The sequence below is a fragment of the Trachinotus anak genome, unplaced genomic scaffold, assembly GCF_046630095.1.
Source record: "Trachinotus anak isolate AG129_WGS33_773 ecotype Australia unplaced genomic scaffold, CSIRO_AGI_Tana_v1 ptg000021l, whole genome shotgun sequence".
NCBI lineage: Eukaryota > Metazoa > Chordata > Actinopteri > Carangiformes > Carangidae > Trachinotus > Trachinotus anak.
Window position 1 is genome coordinate 11,456,779 of NW_027273872.1, and position 11,642 is coordinate 11,468,420.

An 11,642-nucleotide genomic window follows, 5' to 3' on the forward strand; every position below is an offset into this window, starting at 1 on the left:
AGAACATGCAGTGAGGGCAGAATATAGATGTGTTAAACTCAGTCCATTCAAAATGTGAATAAGTTTGTATGAATATTCATAAGTGGTGGCAGCTACTTGTCTTCATTCAGCCCTGGATTGGTTCCTTCTGAATCACTGCAGTCATAGAAGTATAACAAAGATAAAAGAGCAGGAATGTGACAGGTTGACTTATGTTTTCTCTCCACTAAGTTGTGTTGTCAGCTTCTCTGCTGATTGTCTGGTTAGTTTTTCCTCATCTGACTTGATGAGCTGAGGACAGATCAGTGTTAAATGTGTTGTCATTTCAGGCTCATGTAAATAAATTTGACTTGACTTGATGAAGACTCACTAAAATCAGTCATTTGTTGCATTTGCAGCGGCAGAGTGAGGATGTGTGTTTGTTTGTTCTGGATCCAGTCAAACTACAGCACAGGCCAGAAAACAAGAGGATCTTTAGCGCCAAGCCACAAAGGACTGAGATGGATCCAAGAAGGTTAAGTCCACACGTACACACACACAATTTCTGGTTTAACAGTTGATAGAAATTTAGTCACGTAAACCAAATGACAGCAGCTTCACATATATAGGTTCAGAGGCGCGTATGTGTGTGTGTGTGTGTGTGTATGTGTGTGTGTGTGTGTAACCAGGTGTAGAGTTGTCACTGAAGGAGAAAATTAGTCAGAAAATGACAGTAGCGTACCTGAGCGAGCCGACACAAGTTTCAGAAAGTTTGCCATGACCCACAAACTTCAGAGAAATTTCACACCCACACCCACACACAAACACACACCTACAGCTACTTTCTCCCGCTGTCACTGGATGATATGTAATCATATAGACGATGAAAATCGTAAATGACTGTAATCTGGCTCCAGTGAATGTTCATCAAAGATAAAAAATTCAAGGACAATGTTTTGAGCAGGTTTCAGAGGTAAATACCTGTGTTAGATTTACATATCTACCACATTATAAAATGTGAGAAACGTGACAAACTAAATAAATAAACGCTCAGTAAAATGAATTAAGTAAATAAGTAAATGTTGACTCATCATAGGCTGTTTATTCGTCAGTGCTGTAAACAGTAAGCAGCTTGACCAATAGCCAATATATTTTGGACGGGAAGCTGGTAAGATTTCACTGCCATATTCTTAGAAAAGTAAATGTGTTAGGATGTTTGGTAGAACCCTCAGGATGCAAGTGTTGATGGTAATTTTCTTGCGACATTGTGTTTCTTATTGTCCTATTACATTAACAATCATGTTAAATTATATGTGTTTATATTAAGGCCCATGTAGGAATGTGGATTAAAAACTAGCTTTGACTATAAATGCTTTCGGATACGACACTGGTCCATGCTATGTTCTGTATGTCCCTATCAAAATAAACTTCATGTTCAAGTTAAGTTTAATAAAAATAACACTTATAATAAAGAAATAAGAAATAAAAATATAAACAACATGAAATTTAGTATTGTAGCAGTGCATTCAGAGCAGACACAATGACAAGACAACAGATATGACATAAGAGACCGTTAGTTCTGAGACTTCGGTAGACGGATGGCCTGATGGTAGAAACTCTCCCTGAACTTGCACACACTGCAGATTTCTTTTCCAACTCCTCATATTTGCAAGAAACAGACCAAAAACCAAAAGAAAAAATAATAAATCTAAAACACAGAAACTTAAGCAGCAGTGTTGTGTCTGATTTCAGCACTTGTTTATTGTAATAAAAACCTCTGAATACAAAGTACATTCACAGGTACGGCAGCAGGTCACTGAGCTGCTCTGTTTGATTCCTACAGCAAACCATTGATGACTACAAATATTCAAACTCGTACACCATTTTACAACTTTATAGCCCATAAACATACTGTTATAATTCAGAATAAACACACTGTACTGTTGTACTTACATACAAAAAGTCCAGGCTTTGATCAGCGGTTACTTATCTGCTTACTAAGATATCGCACTAATCAACCAGCTGAGGCCTACAGGGGTTTATTTACTGGAGGATACAAGGAAGTGGAAATCTGACTGACAGGTCAGTGAGAGTTGCAGTCTTTAGAGAGCTGATTGACAGGTTGATAGAGATAGTGGATTCACTGGCAGTTAAACTACATAAAAAAAAAACAAAAACTATTTTATCTTTTAAAGTCAAAACGTTTGCTGAGGAGACGAGGAAGAGGAGGAAGAAGGAGAAGAGGGATGATAATGATGGAGAGCTGATTTGGTTCAAATATGGAGTAGCAGCAGAATTTTGATAGATAGATAGATAGATAGATAGATAGATAGATAGATAGATAGATAGATAGATAGATAGATAGATAGATAGATAGACAGATAGATGAGTGTACTTCACATCATTCCTCCTTAATCAATCTGAATACTCTGTTGTAATTCATATGTATTATATCATGTATTATATTTACTCTAATAATCATATAGCTGTTTCCAGTAGTTATTGTTGTATTAATGCTGTTAGATGTCTGAACAAGATCAGGATGGGTTTTGTTCAGGGGAAAGACTGGAATCAGGGGGAAAATGCTAACTTAACTCCATCAAAACCTTTTTATTTTTTCTTATTTATGTAGCTACGTTAGCAGGCTAAGCCAGCAGCAGTATGAGGTGGGGACCGACTTTTTCCCTGCTCTTAGCGCCCCACTTCGGCCCTTGGTGTGCGTTACTTCTCCATCAATATTTTTGGCTCGACTTAATATATGTGATAAGTGTACATTTTGTTGCATGAAATGCACTCACAAATTGATCTAAAATACTGCAATTGCAAGAATTTGCCAAGCAGTTACAAGAAAATGCACCCCAACCTCCTCCTGATGTAGACTTTGTCACTCTATATACTATGTCACCACACTGTTTCCTTTGGCCCTGTTATAATAACTATGGCCACTAGATGTCACCTGGCAACAAAATGTAACTATGGGTCATAATAACCTGCTGCACAGATGACCTATGGGCTCATTTATAATAGGAGGACGGTCTCAGAAAACTCTTTAGCCTGCATAGGAATCTTGTTGAAAAGGGGTATTCTTACAGCATGACCAATAATAAAATCTTGATATTTTAAAAATCGGAATCTGAAATATTAATTTGTAATGTTACAATTCGAAAAACTCTTTACAGGGGTTTATTTATAATTATTAAGAACTGATTTAGCTTAATCTGTATGAATAGCAGGGAGGTGCTGTAGGCTGCTGGGTCCCTCTGGTGGTTTTACCCTGGCTTATGTTTAAATGTACAGGGAATCTGTGCTATTGGTCTGAGGTCTGAAAAATCATAAATAAAGTGAGTACAATCAAGAGTGAATGAGTGGACAAGTAAACTGCTGCAAACATATCTTTATCATTTCTACACTGCAGTTTCTTGTTAGTTGTCGGCCTACATATACACCAATATTGATAAGTTTGTGTTGCTCTAGTCTTTTCAGGGAGCTAGGCTAGCAGTTTCCCCCTGCTTCCAGTCTTTGTGCTAAGCTAGGCTAAACAGCATCAGTTTCTATACGGGACACAACAAGATTCTCATCTTCTCATCTGTCTCTGGTGTACATGGCAAACATGACGATTTCCTAAAATGATTGCTCCTTTATTTGTGGCCAAACGTCCCAATCGAGTAGAGAGGAATGATTGAGTAGCAACAACAGCGTCCAAAAAAGGTTTCAACAACAGCTCCTGTCAGTTCCTACCACAGTTTCTATTGGCTGTTGAGAGGAGGAGGGTGGGCTGATTATCTGCCATTCCCCCCGTCCTCCGAACCCTGACTGTCAATCGTCAACTACAGGCACCAGGGCTACCAAAAAAAAAACACCAAAACCAAAAAAAAAAAAAAAAAGTTACATGATTGAAAAGGGATTGATTTGCCTATAAAATGTGATCCTGGGGGAAACAAAGTGGAGATACAGTTCTCACACAGAAAAAAACAGCTGCAAAAAGAGCAACAAGAGCAAAAACCCATGAAAGGTGGAGATCTGATAATCCACTGCGATTGTGATGAGTCCACTTAGGCTTCAGTTACATCCACAGAGAGAGCAGCGTTGACAGAAAAAGTATAAATCCACCGCCCGAAAAATGACCTATCAAGGAGGTACAGGGAAAAAAAGACCTCAGAAGAACCAAACGCCTTTCATTCCTTGTTATTAGGACATTTTCTCCAACAAAAATGTTTTTCTTTTGTCTTTTTTTTTTTTTTTTTTGTATTTTGATTCTCTTTCACTTTAACTTGTACCAAGAATGTCAAACATGAAGCAAAAAAAAAAGCAGTTCACGACCACAGACAAGGAGGGCAGGGGAGAGAAAAAAATCCTCAGAACTGCAGCAGAGAGGAAAAAAAAAAAGCTTGAGGACTTAATCTGTTTTTTTGTTTTTTTTCAATTGGAGAAGGAGAAGAAAAAAAAAAAAGCTTGAGATGCTCTTTGTCTCTTTAGTTTTGTCTTAAGGCAGTCTTTTTTGTCCGGCCCCCCTCTCCAGCTCGGTGCTCGACGACGCTCCACCTACAAGAGGATAGATACGAACGTCTTACACCTCAGGTAACGCAGCGCAGAAAACACATTCCATGCAAAATGTCTCATCAATGAGAAAAAAATGTCAAAAAAAGTAGGAAAGCTGGCTGAAGAAAAAAATAATATTTGAAAAATAAGCTAACTAAAAAAATGTAGGAGGGGTTTGCAGAGCCACAATAACGCAAAATGAATTATTTACTAAAAAATATAAAAACAATTGAACTGTGCATAAACAGTTAAATGCAGTGCTTATTTTTTGTATTTGTCATAAAAAAAAGACCAGTTGAAACACATCTTTTGTAAGATTTTTTTTTTTTCTTTACTCAAGAAAAACATGAAATGGCCAAACTGGATGCAACACTCAGAAAAATTTATGAAATGGGCACAAACTCTGAAATACAGATTGTTTGAAAAAAAAGTTTAAAAAAAAAACTGCGCATATGGGAAATGCAAAGGCTACTTTTATAATGAATGCAATCTTTTAATTTCATCTATTTATCCAAACAGTTGGATAAAAACTTTAACCTAAACTCGTTTTTCTAACCAGTTGACTCAAATACTCAAATAATGTAAGCAGCCCATTTGGGTTTTGTACAACATGTATGAAGTGTAGTTCACTTTCACCTGTTGCTCCCATTTAGCAGTTAGCTAATGGTTTGGCTAATGGTTAGCTGACAGTTCAGTGAGGCATTTGAACATCTTTGGTTCACGTTAGCTAACAGTTCAAATGTGCAGCTGACACAGCTAATGGCTCCCTTCAGCAGCTGCACAGATTAGCTTCAGGTATTCTGGCTCAACTTAAACTTTCCTCCCATTAAGAAATCTGTTGTTAAACTTGTATTCTGTGTCTTTACATACACACAACTTGTTATTTGCATTCAAAAAGTATTTGTATATCTGGTTTACATGTTCATGTTTGTTTCCCAAACTTCATGGATGATTTGACACTTGCTAGCAGTCAACCAGTTGACTCACACAGCTGCTGGAAGCTTGCCTCACCAGCTACCTGGGCTACCTGCAATTGTGACTGGACTGGTGTAACTCTGGAGCTATTTGCCCAGTATGAGCAAAAATCAGCAATCAGTCCCAGTTTACCCAGAGAAAACCAGCATTATTTAACACCAGTAAGCTGATAATACTCCTCATATGCTGCCAGTAAACCACCAGTTCCCTAAAACTCAGCCACTGCTCCTGACACAGAGATATCACATTAGAGCAAAATAATTGATTTCCACAATGGAAAAACCAAATGATTTTCATTTTTATTTAGAATTTAAAATAAAAGGCAGTGGATTTCTTTACTTTGACCTTTGTTGTTGTTTTACTAATTTTAATTTTACAATACATTTTTCTAATCCAAACTAATTAACTAAAAGTTTTGTAATCACCAGGGGATTGTATTGGAACTAATGTTGTACGTCTACGGGTGCTCACCTTTGTCTTAAGGTGAATGTCAGATATGTCATATTTATATTTCATACATATTTAATGTAGGAAAAAACAAAAGCTTCTCATTCTATCTAGACGCACCCTTACTGTGTGGTAGTACTCTATTGGTACTGTACCAGTACTACGAATACTCTAATACTCTGTCAGAATGACCACACCAGCATGACCACAAACACACACACACACAACAGTGGTAGCTCTTTCTTTGTAGCTGTAAACTGGTTGGCTGCAGCGTGTTGTGACCTTGCATTAGTTCATGTGTGTGTGAGGTCGCATTTTAACTCTGGCAAAGTGGGACATTTAATGTGGAAACACACACACAGACAAAGACACACACACACACACACACACACAGTCAGAGGTGCTATTGCAGTTTTCAGGGATTACACTCCTCATCTAATCCCTTCCTCACTTTCCTCTACTCCCTTCCTTTCCTCCTCCATCTCTCCTCTTTACCTCCTTTTGATTACTTTAAAACACGCTCCTTTCTCCTCCTCTCGTCTCCTTTCCTTCATTCTTTTTCTCTTCCTCCTACCTCATGTCGTTTTCACTTCATACTCTTCTTCTTTCACTCCTCTGTTATTCTCCTCCTTTCTCTCCTTCCTCTCTTTTTCTTTCCCTTGTACTCCTCTTCAATTCTACATCCCCCTCCTCCCCCCATCGCGGCAGCATCTGTTCATAATGAAACACACAGTTGGACGTCGTCCTCGTTTAGAGCCTCCTCCACGCTACCTGCTCCAGAGGTTACCTCCCGCCAGGCACGTTTGTTAGACATCATGAGCACCTCCCTCCTCCTCTCTCCCTCCTCCCTCCCTCCTCCTCCTCCTTCTCCTCCTCTCTGCCACCTCCTCCTCCTCCAGATGTCATTGATCTGAGAAATGGGTCACAACAGCGCTGAATCAAAGCCAGGTTACATGAGGCTCCGAGGCAGATACTGTATGTAATTATAGCATAGGTTAATATTTAGGGGAGGAATAAAAAAAAAAAAAAACATCTGACGGCTGATCACAGAGTCTACAACCCGCAGACCTGACAGATGCAGAAAACGCAGAGTGTGAAGATCTCGGCCCCAACACCTCATGGATCTGTAAATAAGGCTGCTAATTTTGAAGAGGCAGAAATACATTTAGCATATTTGATTTGATTTGATTTGATTTTTTTGTTTGCACAGTGCACACCAGAAATTCATTTTATCAGAGAATGTATTTTTGTTTACCGATTTTTTTCATTGAAATATGTAACTGTTGATATGTGATTTTAATGGAACTAATGCATTTGGTCATAAAACGTAAGACTGACCTAAAACATATTGAAAGAGACCATCATATGCTTCTCTATAAATCTGCTAATCCCTGCAAATCCAGCTTCTTCCCCATAATACTTGTTTTAATTTTAATTTTATTCAAACTCATAAGACATTATCTGAAGTCTGAAATCATTTGTGGAATTAGATTAGATGATTCTTCCGAACTCCAGATTTTGCTCAGTGCTGACGATTTCAGGTCAGGTCATGGTAAAGATTGTGGTTATGGTTATGGATCAAGGCTAGAGAAGCAGGCTTGTAACTAGAGTCTGACTGGTGGAAACCCTGGACCAGCGGGATGAGTCGCAGTGGGGAAAATGAAAGAACAGCACTTGGTGTCCTTCATTACCACAAAAAGAGTGCCCTCCAGCAAAGACCTAAACACCCACTCTACACCAGTGGAGCTGCTCAGTAGCTCTTAGATCACACTGTGGGTGTACTGGGAAAAATGGATGCACCACACACACCCACCACCCATGCCTCCACATACGTTATATTCCACATACTCCTTGCCACATAAACAAGACAGCACGCTGTCCCAGTATGTCCCCGTAACACTTCCTCTGGTTTCGAGTTGTCCATTTTACATGACTCTCCAATCAGGGAACTACGAGGGGTCATGGAAAATAACTACACTATGGAAGAAGCCTCCATTTACACTGCTTCCTGGGTAATAGATACTGGAGCTACCTTAAATGTTAATGCATCCAAGATAGAATGAAACCAACTCCAGAGCTGGTCTTAAAATTTTCCCTGAAGTTTACCCGGTTAAAAGACACATGAAATGACAAGTAATAATGGGGCCTAAGATGTCAGTATTGACCATTAAATTTCAGCAAAAGGTGATAGAGTAGCAGAACTCACATGTACAGATGGAAGATACAGAATTCAAGGAAAACTAACATGTTGCTACAGGAAAGACACTACTGAACATCTGCATTTGACATGAGTCTGCAGAATTGTCCAATATGTACCATTATAAAGCCTCAAAGGGCAAACACTCCTAAACAATTAAACATCAGTCTTCCTCTGAGTACAAATCATCAATCAGCCCCACATTCAAACCTCGACAAAAGGTTGTTCACCATTCATTAAGAAGAGTGCCTTGGATTTTGTTTGAGTTCTTTAACTTAAGGATGTTAACCCAAAGGACACAAGGCCATTCATTGGAAGGATTTAAAGAAAATTAGAAAGATTCCTCAGATGATTTAAAGAAATATTGCAACAGAGTGTGGAGTAGAAGCTTAAATGTTTTAGTTGTAAATATTGTATATATGCCAGTAGCTTGGCCTTCCCAAAACTGATGAGAAATGAATTTCTTATCACAGACATGCACAGAAACACCAGTACATTTCTCTTTTTCTCTTTACTCTGCGAAAGATATTGAACAATATCTAAATACTATCCTACACTGCCCTAATAAAAGCTGTGAAAATGATAAATATGTGTTTCACCTTCAAGGACACCTTACAATTATATTTTGTACCCTGAGCTGCTTTGTATGCAGTCAGTGCTCATTGGTGTTTACTCTGCTCTTTCTTTTGCACATTAAGACAAAGTTTCCAGCTCTCAGCAGAAGAGGTCGGAGGTCAGCATGGAGCCAGGGGAGGCAGCAGTTTGGCTCTACAAACAACGGCACAAAGACAAAGTCTGCTAGTGGCTGAGGCAGACATTTGCTCCAGATGGGGACAAAAATAGAATTTATACTTCTCTTTTGAGGTTTTCCCCTTGTGTGCCATTGTTTCAAATGAAAACTGAGGAAAGTTAACCCCCCCAGATGTGGTCTACAGGTCCAGAAACAAACCCCTGACTCTCTGGTCCCAAGCTGAACAAGATGACATTTAGGAATCTGATTGCACCATCCATGGTTTTAGGAAGGAGGCCTAGTTTGACATTTTGGGAAATCATTCGCTTTCTTGCTGATGGTGAGATGAAAAGATTGATACCAGCCCCTACCCATCCCTTTTAACTATCCATTAAATATAAGGCTACAGCAAGTGTCCACTTAGCATAGCACAAAAACTAAACACAGGGGGAAACAGCTATCTGGGCTATCTCAAGATGTTACAAAATCTGCCCACCACCTCTAAAGCAACAATTAGCATGTTATGTCTTGTTTAATGGATTCATAAAATAATCAAAAGAGAAGTAACTTCCAGAGTCTCTGCTGGAAACAGAGCGAAGAAATAGTTTTGTAGACTGCTTTGTTTTCTGCATGGTTTCCGAACAAACTCTTTAGTGGCACTTTCGACACAGCCAGGCTACCTGTTTCCTTTCTTTGTGCTACGCTAAACTTTAGTTTCAAATGTAGGATACAGCTACAAGGATGGTATCTTCTCATCTAACTCTTCACAGGAAAGTGTTTGCACTTCAGTGCCAATGTAGCTATAAAGCCTCTGTTGTAGTGGAACTAACAGGGAAGAGCCACCTTTAGGCTTTATCCCAGTCTGCCCCCGTAAAACGTTTTTCAGTCTGGAGCTGCTTTGGTTTGGAGTCGCCTTCCAATCACAGACTACATGGAGTAATTGAAATATTACAGAGGAGCAGAATTCACATGCAAAGAAACTGCAAGGTACCGAACTCAAAGACATTTCAACAGGGACATCGACTGAGGCAGAAGTTAAACTTGTAACCTTCCAGGACGACGGGACGCATGTCAAAATCTCCTGTCATAAACAATCTTCTGAGAGAAGAAATACAGACTCAGAAAATCCAGCTCCTCTGAGTTCAGGGACTGATGTGGGGAAGAAATGGGCTTTGATGGAGCCCTGCTGAAGAGAAAAAAAAAAAAAACAACCCTGAGGCAAAGTGTAAAGTGGATAAACCTCGTCACCTGCCATCCCACCGGCCACCATTAGATTTGATCATCCAATTCAGTCCTCGATCGCACACTGCACCACGAGTCTGGAGATGGAAACAGGGTGCTTAATTAACACTGATGTGAAAGACACAAATAATGTCTTGCAGTTCTGAGTTCGATATACAGACTATTCCTAACCTGACAGAATGAGGGACACGACACATCTCCAGATTAGGAAGTAGACTATCTGGTCAGATTTACCTGCAAACTGCCAACCGATTGTTGACGTAATTCAAACAAGCATGTGAAATACCCAGGTTGCCTTGCAATAAATTAGAGGTATAACTGGTATCGCTGGCATACAAAGTGAAACTTCAAAGTCTGTATTTTGTTCTTAAGGCAGGGACAGAATAGTCGTTTTACTATGATTGTGATGAATGATAAGCAGGTGAACCGGTGACTGTTCTCTGGGGTGTCACTGGGTTTTGCGCCATATCTTCACAGTCATATATTGTTTTTTGTTCTTTTTAATCTACGAAATTGGTCAAGCTGAACCTTCACGTGGCTAAGGGAGTGAGGTGTCGTGTATTTCAAATTCTTAATACATTAGTGTTTGTTGTCATTAACATCTTAACCTGAACAAATTCTGATGTGATCCTATTATTTTGAGTGGTTAATAACAAAATTTACAGTGGAAACAACCATATCTGTAAAAGCGAGTGATTCATAATGACATTGCCACTATTTTCACAGTTGGTCTTCCAGTGTGCCTGAGACTTTCTCAGGTCTTCAGACGGAGAGGGAACTGACATAAAGACCCCTTTTAACAGAACCTCAGCACAGACCGCAGAGATCTGCATCAGCCAAGAGATTCCCCAGTCAGTGAGTCCCCAGCAGCTGCACATAATAGAGGATATAAAAAGCTGGAGAGGCCTCTGTGGCATTTTTACCTGTGTGAAGGTGTTGTCTGGCTGCATGAAAGAGAAATTTCAGGGCCAAGTAAAGTGGCAGTGTAGCTCAACAAACCCTCTCTGTGTGTGATAATGTAATGGTCACTATCCAGCAGTGTGCTCTATTCACAGCTCCAGGCTTTCATTTTCACATTGTCCACAACAGAATAAACGGTGGGCTGCACGTGGGGTCCGCTGACTGTTTAAGAGGACTGACCTCTTTAAATTGTCTTTTTGTCCTGCACTGGATGTGCTGTACTGCCAGCACTGTCAGATAGATTAGTAAGTGGTTAAATTTGAAAGAACTGATGATTTTTTTTTTTTTTTTTTTTACAGTCAGCCAAAACATTATCATTATTATCAACTTGCAAAGACTTGAAACTGCTGAACATTATATGGAGAACACATTCATAAATGGTACATGAACCTCACAAAGAGGATGTAATACATTTACTTACCCTGAGAGGCTGCAGACCTCTTGCAGGTTGCATACCTTCAAGAGGAGAAGAGGACTGCATTTCCAGTCCTCTCATCTTTGCTTAGTCTTTCTCAGTAAATTATTGTGAAAATGACGATAATTTGGTTAAAATGGCCACAACCCAAAGACATACAACCTGTGCAAAAGCGTTCT

The 11,642-nt window shown here is 39.4% G+C and overlaps 1 protein-coding gene across 1 annotated transcript in view; it reads right to left on the reverse strand.

Annotated features, from left to right (window-relative positions):
* Window positions 1–11,642, reverse strand: part of LOC139606133 (protocadherin-9-like) — a 112,628-nt gene that overhangs the window by 55,295 nt on the left and 45,691 nt on the right. The gene's annotated exons all lie outside the window — the stretch shown is intronic.